The following is a 9,246-nucleotide window of genomic DNA, read 5'->3' on the forward strand; positions in this document are numbered from 1 at the left end:
CCATAATGGAGCTGCACACTCCAACCAATGCTTATTTCCCCCTTCCCAACCCTTAGGAACAATCTAGCACTGCAGCACAACTAAAAGAAGCTTGGGGACAGAATGGGAACCTGTACAAAGACTCATTTCTTGAGCGAGAAGAATTTCTGGCTCAATGGCATGCATCTCCTGCCAACCGGAGGCTGACGAAGACACTAAAGTGGTGCCTGAATGGAACGTATGAGATTAAAAGAGCCTAGTTTAAAGGGGAACTATCTGATGATTTTCATTTATTTATAAGATTTGTGTCCTTGTTCCCCCCTATAAAGAGGCATGCAAGCAAGATCACAATAAAGCATTTCTCAAGGGTAAATGGGTCTTTCTAAACTCTTGATATTTTTCTGCCGGTGCTCTCAATAGTGTTTCTTGTGGCAATTCTACTACAGTGGTACCCCGGGATACGAATTCACCGCGTTACGAAATTTCCGGGTTACGAAAAAGTTACATTGGAAAAAACTGTTCCGGGTTACGAAAGATTTTTCGGGTTACGAAATTAATTTCGGTGCGAAATTCAAATCGGAAGCCGCGGCTAGCGGCTTTCCAGCGCCTTTTCGGGTTGCGAAATGTATCGGGTTACGAACGGCGCCGCGGAACGAATTAAATTCGTAACCCGAGGTAGCACTGTAATAGCTTCATTTCTTTGAGCTTTCAGTACCTCCAAAGGTTCAGATTCCAGCCTTGCCAGTTTCCTCCATCCATCACAAGATTAATCAGGAACCAGGAAAGCCATTTGAAACTGCAGCAATCTTGCCAATGGCTTCAGGATAATTGCAACCTGACACTACACTGCTTTGAATTAGGGACATTATTCTGAAGTCACTGTGGATTGACTTAAGAATTTCATGGAAATTAGTCAAGGTAGTGGGTTGTCAGAACATTACCTGCTTAATATTTGGTATGCCTCCATATTCTCTAAGTGTTAAAGTCAATATATTACTAAACTATACCACTGTATTTGTGTATTATCATATTACTGAGCATCCATTGATTTTGTACTCATGGAACCAAGCCCCAGCAGATACCAAGGACTCACTTTAGATATATATTGTTTATTGTTGTTATGTGCCTTCAAGTCTTTTCTGACTTATGGCAAACCTATCACTGGGTTTACTTGGCAAGTCTCTCCAAAGGGTGTTTTCCATTGCCATCCTCTGAGGCTGAGAGAGTGTGACTTATGCAAGGTCACCCAGTGTGTTATCATGGCTAAGCTGGGATTCAAACCCTGGTCTCCAGTCTTAGTCCAACACTCAAACCACTACACCATGCTAGCTCTGTAGATACGCAAACACACTGGTATGTAATGTGTGACAGTGTCTTTTAGGCAGTGGGATCAAAGGAAAATGAATGTCAGATGTAGAGAAGGTGAAAATTATATCAAAGCCTGAGGCTGATATAAGCATTGGGTGCTTTAGTGTAAATCTCCATGTGTAGTGTTGTGCATTCATTTACCATGCAACCCTTTTGTTGAATGGCAACATTGCACAACTAAACACAGATCCAAATGTGCAACACCCACATCCACATGTATCTGCATGTGCCACAGTCCTGCCTGTGCAAATCAATTTCTGCAAATTTGAATTGAAGACGCACATTGCGCCTTGGACAAAAAGGTTCTGTAGGGGAACATGTGTGCATAAGATGCCAAGAGCATTCAGGTCCACATGCATGTAAAGTAAGCAGAGTGTCCATTGCCAAAGCCATGTTGCTGATAATGTAAATGTATTGGCAAGCCAACAAACAGGTATAATGGGAGAGAAAACTTTGATCTCAATTTAGGCCATCAGTCAGGAGACAGAATTGAGTTTCTGGTATGTCTCTAGTTCACTTGGAATCTCTCTCTGGTGTTCCTTTGTCTAACAGTGGCTACTTGGTGGTCAGTGACATCTCCTGGGATATTACAAACAATGCGTTGTGCTGCATTGGGTTTTGGAGTATTTCAGATTTCTGAATTTTAGATAAAGGAGATTCAACCTGTATTCACATAAAGTTGTCACTATCTCATGCTAAAAGTTTTGGATTATGGAGTATTTCTGATTTATGAATTCTAGATAAGGAAGACTCAGACTGCATACATTTTACATTTTGGCATATTTTGGATTTTGGAATTCTGGATAAGAGAGACTCAACAGAGATAGATAGATAGATAGATAGATAGATAGATAGATAGATAGATAGATAGATAGATAGACAGACAGGTGGAGATTACAGAAACATTTTGCTATGTTCATAGATATATGACCCATCCCTTTACTGGAACACACTGCCATTCTGTAACTTCCAATTTTGCCATACATTAGTATTTGTATTGAACAATATTTTTTGCTGCTAGGGCAAAGTGTTATTATTATGTAATGTTTTGGGAGTATATGGGACTATGGTCTCCAGCTGTTACTGTATTATTATTGTCCTAGTATTTGTACTGAACTGTATTTTTTGCTGCTAGGCAGGGGAAAGTTGATATCTGTTAGTAAGATTAATTATGTTAGGGTATATTTTAATTTATTATGTTGATAATGTGGATTTTGTTCTCTCTCTCTCTCTCTCTCTCTATATATATATATATAAATAGACATTAGGTTTATGTTTTGTACTCTGGATTATGTTTATTGCATGCTTATTTTTTGTATCTAATGTTGTAATCCTCTTTGATTCCATGAGGAAAAGGTGGAATAGAAATAAATTATTATTATTATTATTATTATTATTATATTTTCTCTGATATTTATTCTAATTTTCTAGGCTAGCCTAAGGAGGCAGCTATGGAGCAAGGGAGAGGTAGGATGTCCAAAGAGGACGGTCAGTCAAAATGGCTAAGGCAATGCAAATACAGCAAACAAATGAGCCCAAGGTATGAATGATTTTAAATATCTCACGCTTTGCAGCACTAGAGATTTGCAGAGAAGTCTTGCAGCACCTTTGAGACTAACTGAAAGGAAGAAATTTGCAGACTTACGGAAAATGTCATGGGGGTTGATTCTTAGATGGGTGGCCAATGCCCTCATTCCCAACCCAGCTCCATTACTACATCCCAGGCTTAGGCTTCAATTAAAAAAGAACCCTAATTCTAGCAAGAAATAAAAAGTACTTATTGAATGAGAGTAAATGAGGGCAATTTCTTGAAAAGTGATCGGTTTACTTAGCATTATGCATTCTCAGGGCAAACTGCACAGATCTCAACCCTATTTCAGCATTCATAAGACTGAATGCTGGAAGGGGAACAGAGGGGAAAAGAACAAAGCTCCTGCATAATAGATGTTCTGTTCAGTTCTTGTCTGCATGAACATGCTGACTCAGGGCACCATCTCCAGTGCACTTAAAAGGCAGATTCATTAAGATCTTTCAAGCGATGAGTCTATAGGGCTACACTGCAGAATTAATGCAATTTGACACCACTTTAGCTGCCATGGCTCAATGATACAGAACTCTGGGATTTGCAGTTTTTATGAAATAATGGCTTATCCGTCAGAGGTTTGGCACCATAACTACAAATCCCATGATTCCATAGGGAGGAGCCATGACACATAATAATAATAATAATAATAATAATAATAATAATAATAATAATTTATTTTTAACCTGCTTCTCCAATGGATCAAGGCGGGTTACATCAGTAAAACATTACAATAATAAAAACAATAATAAAATACATTCATACAACATAATGTATTTCATAGACTGGTGTCTCCATTTACGGCGTGCCATGGGTTGCCCAAGCAAATCTAGCAATGACAGAAAGGTACATAACGCTCATCGGTCCCATTGTGCAATGGCCATTTTGCTGGCTCTGCTATGTAGTAACATAACAGCAGCATTTGTAACATCTGGAAACAGATGTTACAAAACTATCCAACTGCAGTTCCCGCATACCTAAATCCACTTACGAAGATGTTAACTTCCATAAAGGATCCTGGCCATTTATACTCTTCACCAAATAGAAATATTAAAATGCTACAATACAGGATGTTTTGGCTTCCAAAGTCTTTAGCCACTTTGAAACAACATGTGCTCTGCCTAAGGTGGCCTTTACAGAATGAGTTTTATTCTACGACGGCAATTTTGGGCATTATATGTTTTGGTTTAGAACAGCCAAAGAAGATGGAAGGAAAAACATCCTGAATGTAGGATTTTAATATTCATGTTGTGTTAGTCACTCTAGTATTAATCAGTCTTGCTGTTTTAACACTCCAGTGTTAAAGCTTCATGATAAAACATTCAAAACAAAGCCCCCAAAGCACTAATAAAATCTCACAGTTGAGATTTTTGAGTTGCAAATCTTTTGCACAAGCAGTTGTGTTTTTTAAGGCCTTGTGTATGTGCTGCTGTTCACACATATTGTGTGGGAGGCTATTGACCACTGCACACCAGGAGTGTACATTGTAGCATGATGGAACTTCTGCACTGGTCATGCAACGGTATCATCCAGTATAGATATGATACACTGCACCTACAGCATAGCTATAATGGCATAACTTTATCCTGTATAACCCTTCTATTGGATCTTGACCATTATTATATCATTCAGTTACAGGTGTATTAATACTGCAAAAATAAAGCAGTTTGACGCCACTTTAACTGCCATGACTCAGTGCTATGCAATTTTGGAATTTGTAGTTCTGTGAGAGATTTAACTTTTCCTGCCAGAGACCTCTGGTGCCACAACAAATTACAAATCCCACAATTCCAGAGTACTGAGCCATGGAAGTAAAAGCAGTGCCAGACTGTTTTATTTCTGCCATGTGGCAGCAACCTAGTGAATCCTAATGATAGGATTAATTATATTAATATTAATTCTGTAAAGGTGCATTAAGCTGCATTCATACTTTGCTAATGCCCCCTAGTCTATGTCTTTCTTCTGGATATTATATTTTGATATCACCAATTGTTTTAGTGTGAGGTTTTCTATCTTATTGTTGTTGTTGTTAACTGCCTTCAAGAAGACCCTGTGGATGAGTCATCTCCAAGACCCCCTGATCTCCATTGCTCTGCTCAGGTCCTTCAAATTCATATCCATGACCTCCTTAATAGAGTCCATCCATCTAGCATGCATCCTACCTCTCTTTCTACTTCTCTCCACCTTTCCTAGCACTTCCTATATGCCTTCCCATGATGTGGCCAAAGTACAACAATCGCAACTTAATCATTTGGGCTTCCCAGAAGATTTCAGGCTTGATCTGTTCTAGGAGCCATTTGTTTGTCTTTTTGGCCACCCATGGTATCCTCAGCACTCTTCGCTAACACCACATCCCAAATGAATTTATTATTTAGACACTATCTCAGTTATATGATCATAGGCCACCAGGAGTTTGATGAACAACCCAGTTTTGCAGCTTACCAAAAACTGGAAAGGGGATCACTTTTCAAGAAATGACCAGGTATATACTGGCTCAGTCCAGTAATGAGAACATGTGACCCTTCAGATGTTGACAGTCTGTAGTTCCCATCAGCCCTAGCGTAAACTGGCAGTAATGGGCAATGGGAGTTGCAGTTTGACTTGTGGATGGCATGTTCTCCATCCCTGGTTGAGTAGGTCACCCACCATGAATGTTCAAAGAGGCTTCCAAACTTACCTTGAATGTCTGAGACAGATCCTTGCTCTTGGCATGACTCATTCCATCTTCCTCTTCCGGCCTTCTCTTCCTGTTCCAGCCAAATTTTCCCTAAGCTATCCTAATAGGGATCTGTCTGACAACTAAGTGAGTTCAGGTGAACCTCCAGTTTTGACTCTGTTTTCAGTTTCAGCTTAGCTCTTCCATAGCCCATTTGGGAGAAGGTCACACAGATGAATGCTTTCCTAGGTCTCCAGCATGGAGTAGGTTAATACATCCTTTCTGCCAGGAGAATTTTGGGATAGAGTTGCCTTTGCAGGTATGTTACCTTGTAGGCTGTGAAGGGAACAACAGGTGCACTGAAGCGGGGCATGGGAAAGCTAGGTAGAAACCAACAGAACAGTACTTCAACCCAACCCATCAGTTTCTTCTGCAGCCACGAAGCACAATGGAGGGCATTGTGGAGGGACATCTGGAAGAGGATACAAATGCGAAGACAGTCAAGACTGTGAGTGATGCTGCCCTGGGAATTGGCATCAAACTGGGCCCTTTTGTCTCAAAAGAAAGAACTCTTATTATGGTTACAAAAGCGGGGAGGGTGTCATTATCCTGTTGAAAAGGGATTCTCAGCTTCGGTGGTGCCAAGGTCATCAAGGGCTTGGCCCTGGAACGTGTTTCCAGCCCTGAAACTCAGGTCCAGAACATGATGAATGATATGGAAGAGGACAGGTTTGGCTCTATCATTGGGCAGAACAAGGCAGTTGTCTTAAGTGGCAGATATCCAATGGGGCTGGTGCCATAATCCCTGCCCATTCCTCTCTCTTGAAGAACTGAGTTCTAAGTGCTCCCCCAAAGCTAGCCTTCAGGTGAGAGGGAAGATGCAGTTCCTATCATGTAAAATTCACTGGTGAGTTTAGTTGGTGTCTGTAGGTGAAGTAGCAAACAAGGGATCATGATTTTCACCTCTGGAGACCTTGCAATCCTATCTAATCCATCTAATCCACAGGGTTATTGTCCTGAGGACTAAGCCACAAGAGCTAACCTACAAGAGATGCGCAATGCATCTTAGCATCTTTTGCGCAGAACTTGGAAATGTTATCTTCTCCCCCCCCCCCTTTTCTTTTCTAAACTCTGATGTTCATATGCATGATTTTTGTCCTTTCGACTGCAGCTGTGAGGCAGGGGATAAGACCAAGACTTTGGTGTGTGAGGAGAGGTTTTGAACCATGTCCCTAAATTTTCTTGGGGGGTATATCTCCACTATAGAAATAATGCAGACAAAATCAACAGCTAAATCAAGACCCATCAAATGCAAATGAAAACCACACAGGGTGAGGGGGACTTCCTAGCAGACAATGAATCATTAATCAAATAGACACCCTGTAGACCTTGCCATTCAACAGCAGAACAATACACAGATTAACATGCAAATCGCCTCCTCTCAACCAACTGTATATATACCCCTCTCTCTTCCATGCCAGCATTCTCTAAAGATGCCAGCCACAGCTGTTGGCAAAATATCAGGAATAAACTCTTCTAGAACATGGCCATATAGCCCAAAAAACCCATAAAAAACTATGGATGCCAGCCATGAAAGCCTTCAACTTCACAGAAGTTAGACAATATCCAGGCGAAGGCTTTGCAAAATGCAAGTGGACCATACTTAGAATGGGAGAGCATGTGAAACATGGGACACAGCAACAGCCGCATACCCATCATGAATCCTGTATCTATTTTCATCTTTAAAATGCAAGAAGGCATCATGGCACAGGTGAAGTTGGAAAGTGGGCAGAGAACCAGTTACCTACTCTGCCCAGCACTGAAAACACGTGCATGCTACTGCCTACCCCTTTAAGTCTTTGAAATTAGATCCCAGTTCAGCCTGTGCTCTCTGGAGGAAAGAATGCCACCCTTGCAAATGAGGGGCTAAAATCAGCCGGTGCAACTGTAACCCTGTGCCCAGCGGGTGAGCTGCCTGGGCACCTATTTATACTTGGCTATTTTAACAAGGGTAGCATAGGCAAAAAAATAAAAGAGCACTCCTTATTGTAACATTATTTTATTTGCTGCTGTTATTTGCTCTCAAGTTGACTTTGGCTTATGCCAACACTGAATAAGAGCTCCAAGTGCTTATGCCATCAGGTCTTGCAAACTCAAGTCCTTGAATAAATCAGCCTACCTTTAGAGTGGTCTCCCTCTTTTCTTACTGCCCTCAACTTTACCAAACATTATTATTTCTTCCATTGAGTCACAGCATCTCACAATATGTCCAAAATACAACAGCTTTAGTTTAGTCATCTTAGGCACGGTACATACCACCCCAAAAGGGAAGGCTGGAGGCATCCGTTTTAACTCTGGAGGGATGTCACAGCAGGCAAACCCCATGGTGTCACTCGGCAGAAAAAAGAACCTGGAAAAAATGGGTTCTTTAAGGCACCAGGTTCTTTTTTGGCACAACAGTGATGTAAGTGACGCGCAGCGACCTCTGTACGCTTTGCTTACGTCATCGTAGTGGTGCCCATGTGGATGGGACGCTACCATGATGCCACCACCATTACATGCTAGAATTTGGGAGTGTGCAGTTACTGCACGCTTCCGAACCCAGTATCGGTGGTGGCACACCGCTTTTAGCCCACTTGTTCTGGGCCCTAGCTTCTAGGGAGACTTCAGGCTTGATTTTGCTCTCAGACCCATTTATTTGTCTTTTTGACAATTTATACTATCTGTAGAACTCTTCTCCAGCACCACATTTCCAAAGAGTTGACTCTCTTTTTGCCAGCTTTCTTTACTGTCTAGCTTTTACAACCCTATGGATGAACAATCCTGACACTGGTATTCAATTATTTATCTTTACCCTTAAGAATCTTATCTAGGTGCTTCACAGCTGCCTTTCCAAGTCTTGGGGTGCATCTACAACTGTAGAAATAATGCCATTTGGTAGTACTGTAACTGCCATGGCTCCATCCTAGAGAATCTTGGGCTTTGTAGTTTGGTGAGGCACCAGCACTCTATGGCTGAGAAGATCTTGTAAAATTACAAATCCCAGGATTCCATAGGATGAAGCTACAGCACTGAAAGCAGGGACAGACTGCTGCATAGATGCACCCTTAGCCTTCTGATTTCCTGACTAGAATCTCCATTTTCATTCTTGACTAAGCCAAGCTATATAAAATCTTTTCACTTTTTTTTTTGTCTTCATTACCCTTTTTAAGGCAATGTAAATCATCATATTTTAACAAGAATGGCTTAGGCAAAAGTAAGAAGCTACAGGAGTACTGGAAGAGAATATTTTGGAATAAACACATTTTCTCACATTTGTGGCATGCCTTGTACTATTTCAATTATCTTCCACACTTTAAGAGATACTTATTGTGGCTTTAGCCACAAAAAGTCCACCTTTAACCTCACGTCTCAGGGTCAATCTCTGTTCCATCAGCCCTGCTGAAATATCAGTTTCTCATAGGAGCTCAGGTTTTCCAAAGAAAGAGGCCAGGTACACATGAGCTTCTATATACTCATTGTATTTAACAAGCATGGCCTTTAAATAGCAGCCAATGAAAGTATGAGAGAGCAGGATCACAATAAAAGACTATGGGGTTAACCCTTTCATGCTGTAATCCCACTGAGCATCATGCATCCCCCAGAGGCTGCTGCGAGTCCA

Source organism: Sceloporus occidentalis, unplaced genomic scaffold (assembly GCF_023333645.1).
Source record: "Sceloporus occidentalis isolate IW3139 unplaced genomic scaffold, rSceOcc1.0.p SCAF_7, whole genome shotgun sequence".
In the NCBI taxonomy this organism is placed as follows: domain Eukaryota; kingdom Metazoa; phylum Chordata; class Lepidosauria; order Squamata; family Phrynosomatidae; genus Sceloporus; species Sceloporus occidentalis.